Genomic DNA, 10,467 nt, shown 5'->3' with positions numbered 1-10,467 from the left:
TCTGTCCATTAGACAATTCTTGTTCACAGTATAGTGGCAAAAATACCATTATTGTTTAGAGGATTAATATGTCTATGCTGGTTGCAAGGATGCTCACGTCTATTCCCTTCCTACATTTAAAACTGAGAGCCTCAAAAATATCATCTGCTGCTCCTCAGTCATTTTCTGTCTCTCTTTAGGTATATATTTAGGATGTATCCAAGTTTTGTGTCATATTCCATAGTTACATAAGCATATTACTTACCTACAGGCCAGTAATATGTTACATCAGTAGCATTTATCTGGTGCAATCAGCAGCAATCAGTGCATCACACCAAATGCTTTGGCTGTTTTAGAGAGATGATTGAAGGTGCCTTCTCTTACCCAGAAGCTGACAGTTCAAGCCTGGTAAGGACATACCAAAATGCTAGTTTGGGCCTTCTTGACACCACCAAGAACTGGGACCACTTTCCTAAGAACACAAAGGGAAGAATCTGTCCCTGCTCCCAGGTGAAGGAGGAGGCAGAGGGCACTGGGCTTCTGCATGACAGAGTGGCTCGAGGCAGGCAGCGTGGGACCAGCTACAGAAAGGCACTCAAAGTTCATGAGTCAACTGAGGGTCAATGCAGAGTCTAAAATATATTGCACTGTGCAAGAACCAATTTCTGTGTTGGAGCCTAAGAGAAGAACAAAGCTACAGTAACCAAGATCAATTTACTCTGAGTGGGATATTCACAAGGGAGAAGGGATTGTAGTATTGTGCATTAATAAGCTACAAGTATCTTATTAAACTAAGCCTCCCCCAATTGTCCCTTTGTAGTCAAGCCATCCGGCTCTTGCACTTAATACCAACTGAGCTGCCTTAATATGACCTTTTTTTCATTTAAAATCTCTTTCAAAGTATCATAAACAGTGCTATGAGAGAAAGACATAGTTTGCCAAGCAGAGCTGAACAAGGAGAAAGGCAGATCCTCCCCTTCCCCAAAGTATGTGACATGTTTCGAAAACACAGTGTTTACAAATCCAAGCTGCAAAACACCAGATCACTTTTCCTCCTTGAGGGATAGGAGCACAGTCTGTTAAAAGACCAACTGATCTAGTATTTAGTTGGGATCAATGTAGTTATACAGCAAAGGCAGAAGGGATACATGTGCATGAAGTTCATAGAGGGAAAGACTTATGAACCGATCTTTGAATGTTACAAAATGCTTTGGCCAATGTGAACTGAATATATGCAGTATGGCATTTCTCTATACCTCAGCAGAGAATTTGACTGTATTAGCAGGAGATTTACACCTGCAGCAGGACTTACAGCTACCCTGTATCAGTTATACAAAGCAGGGGGTAACTGAGCACTGACTCAGGTCTCCCAGAACAAACCGAGGGTTCTAATCACCAGTGGGGGATTTTACCTTTCCCAGCCCACGGCAAGGCTGCACTTTGAGAGAATGAAGGAACAGACGACTTGTTCTTGTACTTGTACAAGCCAGGACATCGTTGTGCAGGATGCTATCCTATACGCCTTTTCCCACTTCCTCACTACACCCAGAAGGATTTTATTTGAAGCATATGAGAACTTCACTTAGCTTGTCAGTGAGAGCAATAACTGTGCTTACATTTCCTCACTGTTCTCCATTCCCCCCTCACTGCCAAGATTCAGCTTTCCACTGGTCTGGAACCTTTGAATCTTTACAAAACTAAAGGCATCTAAGAACTTATATAATACTATAAAGGTATGTGTTAATTGAGTTGAGTTTTTTATTGTTAGGCTTTCTCTGGGAAGTGCAATTTCTGATCAAAATTAGGAATCTGTAATCATTATTCGCTGCCTCATCAGGGCACTCCCCTGCAGGAGCAACAAACTGAGGCTAATCCCTCCTGCACCAGAGTGCTTGACCCACCAGTCCAAAAGTAAGTCTGAGCTGTAAAACATCTTTAGGATCTGTCAGAGATCAGGGCCTTTTTTGAAAATGGTAAATTCTTGCAGTCCTAGTAGTGATGTGTTTCTATGAAAAAGTGAAAACATCCTAAAGAACAACAGAAACAAAATATTTCTTTTGGAAGCTTCCCACACTGGGTAAAAGAATAATGTGCAAAATAAAATACTTCGAGGGTTTTCTTCTTGTTTCTTTCACTTTTATTGCACAGTAACTTTTCCTTCCTTCTTTTTCCAGTCAGACTGAAAAATTTAAACTAAAGGGGATCCTGAAATAGACAGAAGCAATGACTTCTGACTACTCAACATAGTTGACTGTGCCTGTATGTTCATCTCTAGAATAACTTTTCAAAAAAAAAAAAAAATCCAGGTCCGGAGGACAGTAACGAGTTCTGATTAACTGAGAGATTAGATGGCTCAGGGGCAAGTTCCCACCTTCCTCTATTTTGAAATTGTGAAGAAAAGAAGAGAACATGAAACCAGAGAGTGTGGTCATTTATCTCCCCACCACTCCCCACCAAAATGTATATGCATGGAACTGATCCATAAGAAAAGTAAACAAGGATAATACAAAGACCCAGAGAAATTGGGAAGGCACTGGAGAAAAGATTGTATCTGAAAGAACAATTTTACTGTGTTTGCCAAGCAAAAGAAGTGAGTAAAACCTCCACCTTCAACATTTCACAGTTGCAAAATAAGCTCTTAAAAACACTTCCCTTATGATTTAAAACGTAGAAAAATTACTTAACCTACAGAAAAATGGGTTTATGTCACTGCCTGCATATTTGTTCTTGTTCCAAATGTTGTTACATAATTTTACTGATTTTAGTGACATATGACTTAGACTGACCCTTACTAAGGAGATAAAAAAGAAATTAATAATGATCTAGACAATTGCCCTTGAAGATTCATGTATCTTAACAGAGCTTTTAAACTTAGTGATTAAAATTTGTAGAGAAAGTGTATCCCTTCCAATTACAGGAGGACCTCTACTAAAGAAAATTTAAACCCTTATGTTTCTAGTATTAGCTTAAATTTGTGATCAAACACGAAAATATTCTTGACCTGTCCTCAAAGTTAAAATGAGTTGTGATAAAGTTCAAACCTCACTGAATTAGAAGAAATATTTCAATTAGAGTATAAAAGAAATACCAGCAATATTAATGGCAAGCAAGTACTAAGGATTTGTTACCAGCTTATCACTGCTCACATTGTCCCTGTGTCTCCACACTTTGTGTTACTGACTATCCAGCTGGCATCTTTTACTGCCTCTGCCTTTATTAGCAAGTGAAAAAGGACACTGGCATGGTAAAAAATTTTCTGTTGTTATTTTCTTTAGCAATTATAGTAGTCTATACACACATGCACACTTTTTGCACTCATGTTAACATGAAAAGGATAAGGTACGAGACCCTGTATATGCCTTAATTGTTGTTTGCATAGTAACACTTAAAATAAGGCAAAAAAATTACTTCCAGGGGGAATAATCTATTACATATGACAAATCTGTTGTAAGCTAAGTTTTCCAGGTAAGCTGCAACTATGACAATGAGGTTCTTTGAGTTGTAATACAATTTCCTGTCATTACTGACATTTCATGTGATGCAATTCAACACAGTACACACTTCTTTTGTACTAAACATGTACATGCTTAAGTTGCACTGAACACAGAGGAAAACTGTGGTGAACTTCACAGCCTCACTGTGGTAACAAGTGCCATCCAGAAAGGCAGTAGACCCAAACTGGCTTCTCACACTTGTAATTCTTAGCACTGGTTCCTGGGGAAAGGAAACCTTTGGTGAAGAGAAGTAAAAGCCCTTTGTCATCTTTGGGATGAGTAGCCTGCAGAGAACTTGCAGTATTCCCTTCCTCTCTTGGGCAGTTCGTGTTCTAGGTGACTCCTCTACCTCCTCTGAAGCCACCACAACAGCTCCTAACAGATGACAGACTAAAATATTTATTTATAGTTTTAACTAATTTATAGTCTGCAGTTGCATATGTCATATTATATTTTATGCAGTAAGGCACTTTGAACTAAAAATTAACATTTGACAGGGCCAGAACTGCTGAAGTGACATGAGGAAAAGCAGAGTTTCCTCAGCAAATCTAATTCAAACTTCCAGAGCTTTTAGACAAGGATTTCTCAAACTACTAGTATATTCCTGTGCACCAAACCACTGAGTGCTTCAAGAAAAAACTAATCATTATAAAAGACATTTGCATGGTATAAAAACATGTTATTTTTTGCCTACATCAGAGTACAATCAGCTGCTCCACCTCCAAGCACTTAGCTAACAAACACATCTCACAGCTCTTATAACAAAACACTCTGCCAACACAGACTGTCCGAATTTTCACCATCTGGGGAGAAAATCGGGTCATCAAATCAACCTCTGAAGAGGATCTCAGCTGAGGGGAAAGCCAATCCTCATACTTTATTGAGATGAAAAGGGTCTGGAGTCAAGAGACTTTAGGGAAGCTCCAGCCCAAAGGATACAGTGGCACAGTCTGGGGATTCCTGTGCCCACCGCTCCACCCAGACCCTCCACACACATCAGATTTATATCCTGGATGGATGAGAATACAGCAGAGTGCAGCATAGGTTGTCAGAGGTCTGTGTTGGCCCACATAATTCAGCTGTTTAGCATGCTGTTGAATTGGCCCAAAGCAGTCATGCTCATGAAAACTGGATGAAAATTGTAGCATGTCACATCTAGTTCATGCATCTGAAATCAGTCCTAGTGAATGAACTAGAAAAACAAAATCTGAATGATTACTTTGTCTCTATAAAAAACTTTTTATTTCCTAATAGATAGACTAAATGCTTCTAGAATAAAGAAAAATATGAAAAAAAATTATTGCTAGTTAAACCCAATATATAAAATTAGGTTGGCGTAAAGGTTATCACTTTTTTAATAACCCAAGAGCAGCTATATAAGCACACATATTTCTGATAATCTGAAAGAACAAATAAGATGCAATAAAAATGTTAAAGAATGTGGTTTTCTGTAGAAAGCTCTACACTATTTGCCATCAACTACACAGTTAGTTCAGAGAAGTCAAAGAAGTTTTCATTATATGAATAAATTGAAAATTTTTTCACCACCTCTATAATAATTCCATGTAAATTACAGGCACTAAATAGAAAACACGACAAGGAACAGTGATGGTATCATACACCATAATTCCAGCAGCTCCTAAATTGGGGAACAAAGCATAATCTATATTTTCTGGATTCCAATCTACTAAGATCATAACGTTATAAAGGTTTTGCAACTATTGCCTAAGATACAATTTTAAATTCTTAACTGCTCACATTTTTACTTCAGAATTCACCTCATTCATTGAAATGTTACCTCAGCATCTATTAAGGTTTTGCCTTGAGCAAGGAATTATTGGGCTTTTTGTTTTATTTTGGTTTTCATTTTTACATTTAAAAGCTGTCTGCTTCTAAAATGAAGCTATTTAATCCCTTGTCATCACATGGTCATAAAAATTGCAGGCAGACAGAAGTTAGCAATGGCTGCTTCACAGGCCCCACAGCAATGCAGGGTAACAGATTTTCAAAGCAGTTCAAAGAGTCCAGTTTCCATCTGTGTTTGGTGAAGGGTGCAAAAACCTTGGGGCCATCTGAAAACTCTGCTTCATCTCTAACACTTGGAATAACAAAGGTGTTATTTTTCAAAGCCACATTCTCCCCTCCTGGGGTAGCTCTGCAGATACAGTTCAGGGAAGGTGGGAAACTTCAGAGTAGATATTCTCCTTCTAGACTTTGCCTCCTTCAGGGAGTTCTTTTGAGGATGGCACAATGGTGGCCTATATAACATGGGTTACTGCCAGCAGAGGCCAACAGTTAATGAACCCTATAGACAAATTCTTTCTTCTGATTTCAGTACAAAAATCTACAGGAAAACAGCCTCGATGTTCCCCCTACACACCCTTCTCTTCAAGCCCAGGAGTGTCATTTGATCAAAAGAAAGCAGAGGGTGCTCTACACCCATTGTACAACCCAAAATTGTGCAGTGCAACACAGGTATCCATTACATCCAGCTAAGCCAGCTTGGCAAAACAAAACAATATAAAAGCAAGAGGATTATTAGTTTGCTTTCCTCTTGATAAGCAGCCAGTTGCTAATCTGTGCTTCTCTGATGTTTATTTCCACCTTGCAGCTGTAAAAAGTAAAAAAAAAAAAAAATAAAAAAATAAAAAAAAAAGGAAAGAAAAGAAGGGGAAAACAAAACCAGAAAACCAACAGCTTGCTCGTGACTTGTGACTTCTTGGGCATTGTGTATAATATTCCTCTATTAACCATTTGCTATTGCACTTCTTGTGACCTGGTATCACAGAAACACACACCAGAACACAGATGTGGAGAACAAGTTGACCAGAAAACACCAATATAACCATGCAAAAGGCATGAGCTCCTTGAAGTCTCCCTAAAGAAAGGTTCTGGGCAATAAAGCTTTTGAAGTGAAAAATTCTGCCTAGATGTTCGCTTACAGTCAACCCAAAGTTTCAATATATTCGCATTAACTTTAATGAGCGTTGATTCAGTTCACTTCTAGCCTAGCCAATGTGACTGTGGTCAGGATAATTTCATGAGACTGACAGGACAGCATGCCTATTTAATGCGATAATTCTGTTAAAGTCTGAGAGATACTTTTATATGGAGGGGCTGGGTGAATGGTTTTGACTTCTTTGGTTTTCTGGTACACATCTTAAAACATAGCATCCTCAAGAGAAATTGCTTTTTAAAGTTGTGTTTTCCCCTAGGTACCTTATTTGGTGATATCTGCTGCAGCAAGACTTTACAACAGTTTTGAAGTTAAGCTTCTTGACTAGCTCAGCTTCAAAAAATTGGAGGCATGTTCAATATGCCCTCCCATACTTCCCTCGAGAGTCTTTCTTCCCTATCCTAAAGACAACATGATCATTTTCTAGCCCTTTTACATTAGTGTTATGCAAATCATTTCAGCGGAAATAAACCAACACAGAATCAGCATGAGGGAGCGCTGTTCCAAGGTCCCTGCCTCTTCTGCAGCGCTGGGATTGGTGGGTGGGAGCACAGACGATGGTTCATTTTGGGGAGGAGGTGTAATGCACCATCTGTTCCCACTGCTGGTGGGAATCAAAGTGGAATAGAGCACAACAACTGCACACTCACACCACCTTTCCAAGAGCTCACTGCTTGTTTTCCACATTTTAATGGAATTCCATGCCTACAGGGTTCCACATTTATTCACAGGCATTTCTTTCTTTGTTGCAAAGCTCCAGGCCTCCTCTCTTTGTTCAAAGCTTCTCTCTCAGGGCAGTCTCTACCCTGGCTCTCATCATACTGCTTCCTCTTTGACGTCATGGTAGGTGGGAGTCAGGAAAAAAGTTGGTCTTAAATCTTACACTAAAAATACATTCCTTTGAGATCAAGTATTATTTCTTCATAGTTTTATCATTACCACTATGCCTTGATTAATGTTTAAATTCAGAGCAGGAAGGATTAAGTTCCAAACCAAAAACTAGTTGCTTCCTTTCAGTATGTGCTTTGCTGTCTTTTTATTAATTATTCCATTGTTCTGAGTAATTTAAAATTGAAATGTAGTGAGAGAGGGTTACATTAATTCTGATTTTTGAATAAAGATGTTGGTTTTGTCAGAAGACTTTCCAAGACACTGGAAGGTTTAGAAGGCACATGGAGGATGGCAAGACTTGGCTTGACAGAAGATAGGGCTGTTCTTTCTGCTTGTGCAAAAGGTTTTTTAGAACTCCTCTGGTGTTTTGGCGTATGCTGTTTGATGCATAGAAATTGCTGGGGAATGGGGAACAGTGACATTTTTGGTGGGAAGGGGAGCACTTTGAAGTCATGCATTGTTCTGTCTCTTCTAGCTCTTGCACACTTCCCATCACCATGGTAACTGCCTGCTTTACTGAAAGAGGAAACCTGCTTGGAATTTGGTTTTGAGAGTCATGCATGCACCGTGGTTTCTGACTAAATTATTAATTTAATGTCATCATTGAGTTTAGGTAAGCTGTGCAAACTTGCAGCAGTCAAGGAGTGAACCCCTGACAAGGCTGAAAGCAAGCCACTGTTTCAAACCAAAGAGATCAAATATCACAATAAAATAACATGCCATTAATCTAGAGTAACTTTCCATGAATTTTTGTATCTTGTGCTATTATTTACCAAAAATTGCTAGACCTGAAGTTTGGCATCTAAAGTGTAAATCTTTCAACTTCTTGAAAAATAGTATTATGGCATAGCAATCATTACTTTCTTTGCTTCAAATATATTCTTAGACTCCAGATATGTTGTGTAGTTGGAAATAAATAGTTAAATCATATATAGACGCTAAATGAAAACAAAACATACAGCACTTTCTAGTGAGGGCAGAAAGTATAAAGTGACCAAAAGCTGTTATTTTCAAAAGGAAAAGATTATAAAAATCAAACTACCAGGGCTACATTGGCATGGGAACTCTTTAAACTCATCACCAAAATACTAATCCCTGCCCAAAGGCACTGCATGGTCTTGGAACTGCTGCTTTAAACTCATCTTTCACCAGATGCTACACCTAAAATTCAATTCAATCGAGAACTGTTTCTGTCCCTGTTCCTGTCACAGTGCTTCAGGTAACACAGAAAACTACATCCAGCATTTACCAAATCCAGAGTAGCACATACACAGAAATCTAGCTCACACTGCAAATTTTAGAAAATCCTTGTGCAAGGAGGTGCCCCTTGTTGATTCTTACGATGCAGCTACTCTAACACTTACAGTGAGTTAGTAGGGAAAAAAAAAGTAATGGTTTATGCTTTCTTTCACATTGGGTTACTAGGTATCATCATAAAAATATGAAAATAACTTTTTTAATGCCAGTAGGTGTGCCATCTACTAGGTAAAGAATTTTCTTTATACCTTTTATATCTTTATATTATTTTTGCAATAGCTGTACATATGACAGTAAATTGTCTCCACACATTAAGCCTCTAGATATTTCTCCTAAAACAAACGACTGTGCTCCACATTCCTCTTAATGCCTCTTACACCAAGAAATGTGAAATTCTGAAGTGATCTTCTATGCATAGGCTTTAGCATAATCCATCCCCATGCATATGTAATGTAACATACACCCAAGAAAAAAGTATCATCCATATGTTGTATTGAGCCATTATCATATAGGTACACCAAGGCAACAGACCTTACAGAGCAGACTGTAAATGCATAAATTGAATAAGAAATCAGGCCTGAGCCTTTTACACAAAAACACAGGATCTTAAGGAAAGTTATGTACAACTTAGTCAGATATTAATTCAGATATCTGCCCAGCAACTGGCTTGAGGCTGGAGCACACACAGGCAAGTGCTTTCATAAAAACCAGCTAGTGTTTTCTGGGCACCCTGGCTATTGTGGCTGCAGCTTACATAGACAGGGCTAAGCTGGTTTGTAGTTATCAGGTTCTGACACTGCTGGATTGTGATAGCCATCAGGAAACTCAGTCTATGATGCCAAATACTGAAATTGTTCATCCATATTGAGCTTAACACCAAAGATACTCACCTAGCAGCACTAAGGAATTTACCTAATAGTATATATAGAATTACTTCATTATAGACATGATTCCAACTAGTAGTGTTAGATAAAGGCAAGAAGGCCAAGATAGCTCTAGTGAAAACTTTTTTCCCTTTAAGATCATTCCCCATTAAAACTTTTCCAACTTTTGTCTGCAAACTCAACTCCCAGTTACTAGGGAGCAAACTAAACGTTTTTTAGTTAGTAAGAAAGATGGCTACATGTTAATAACTACTTAAATAGTCTCTTGAAGGAGATAAAAAGTTCCATCACAACATAGAAAAACAACAACACTCATATTTAACTGGTATTCACCTTTCCCCCTTCATCCATTTCCTCGCAATTTGCAATGTACAAACCAGGAAAACCAAGCAGAGTAATTTGACCTTAATAACTAAGCACAAGGAAAACATTCAAAACATTTTGAAGTGAGATTACTGGTTGCAACAGTAAAGCAGGTACATTTATTCATTATAAAATAATAATACAACAATGTAAAGTGGATCATTTATAATCCAGTGCATGATAAAAACCCCCCATCTTTTCTCAGCTTTTCACCTGAATGGCCTCCTTGCATAGTCATGTGTGGCATAATTTGGATTAAAGTGCATTTCTTGTGTATGCCTATTACTAAGGGTTTCTTTCTGCATGGATTACAACTTCATCACTCAATAAAGGGCAATCCCTTTAAAACAGACTACTTATGTGTCATAAGCACATTTCCATCAGATACATAAATTGGGATCTAGCTAAAGCTTAGTCTTTGTGACAAGGCACACAGAGTCAGATCTAGAGATTCAGATGGACAATTATACTTAAATTTCAGTCTCAAAACATCCTTAAATATGTGGTTTGGGCATTCTCTCCATGGCTTTTGCATCTACTGTACAGGGCAGGCACACAGAAGGCAGGGATGACTTTCCCTAGTCACAGGTGAGTGGTGTTTCCCTGTGTATTACCTGCAGCAGTTACTGAACTGCAGGAGCAA

The sequence above is a fragment of the Pseudopipra pipra genome, chromosome 10 (genome assembly GCF_036250125.1).
Source record: "Pseudopipra pipra isolate bDixPip1 chromosome 10, bDixPip1.hap1, whole genome shotgun sequence".
NCBI classification, from domain to species: domain Eukaryota; kingdom Metazoa; phylum Chordata; class Aves; order Passeriformes; family Pipridae; genus Pseudopipra; species Pseudopipra pipra.
This window is presented reverse-complemented; position numbering follows the sequence as displayed.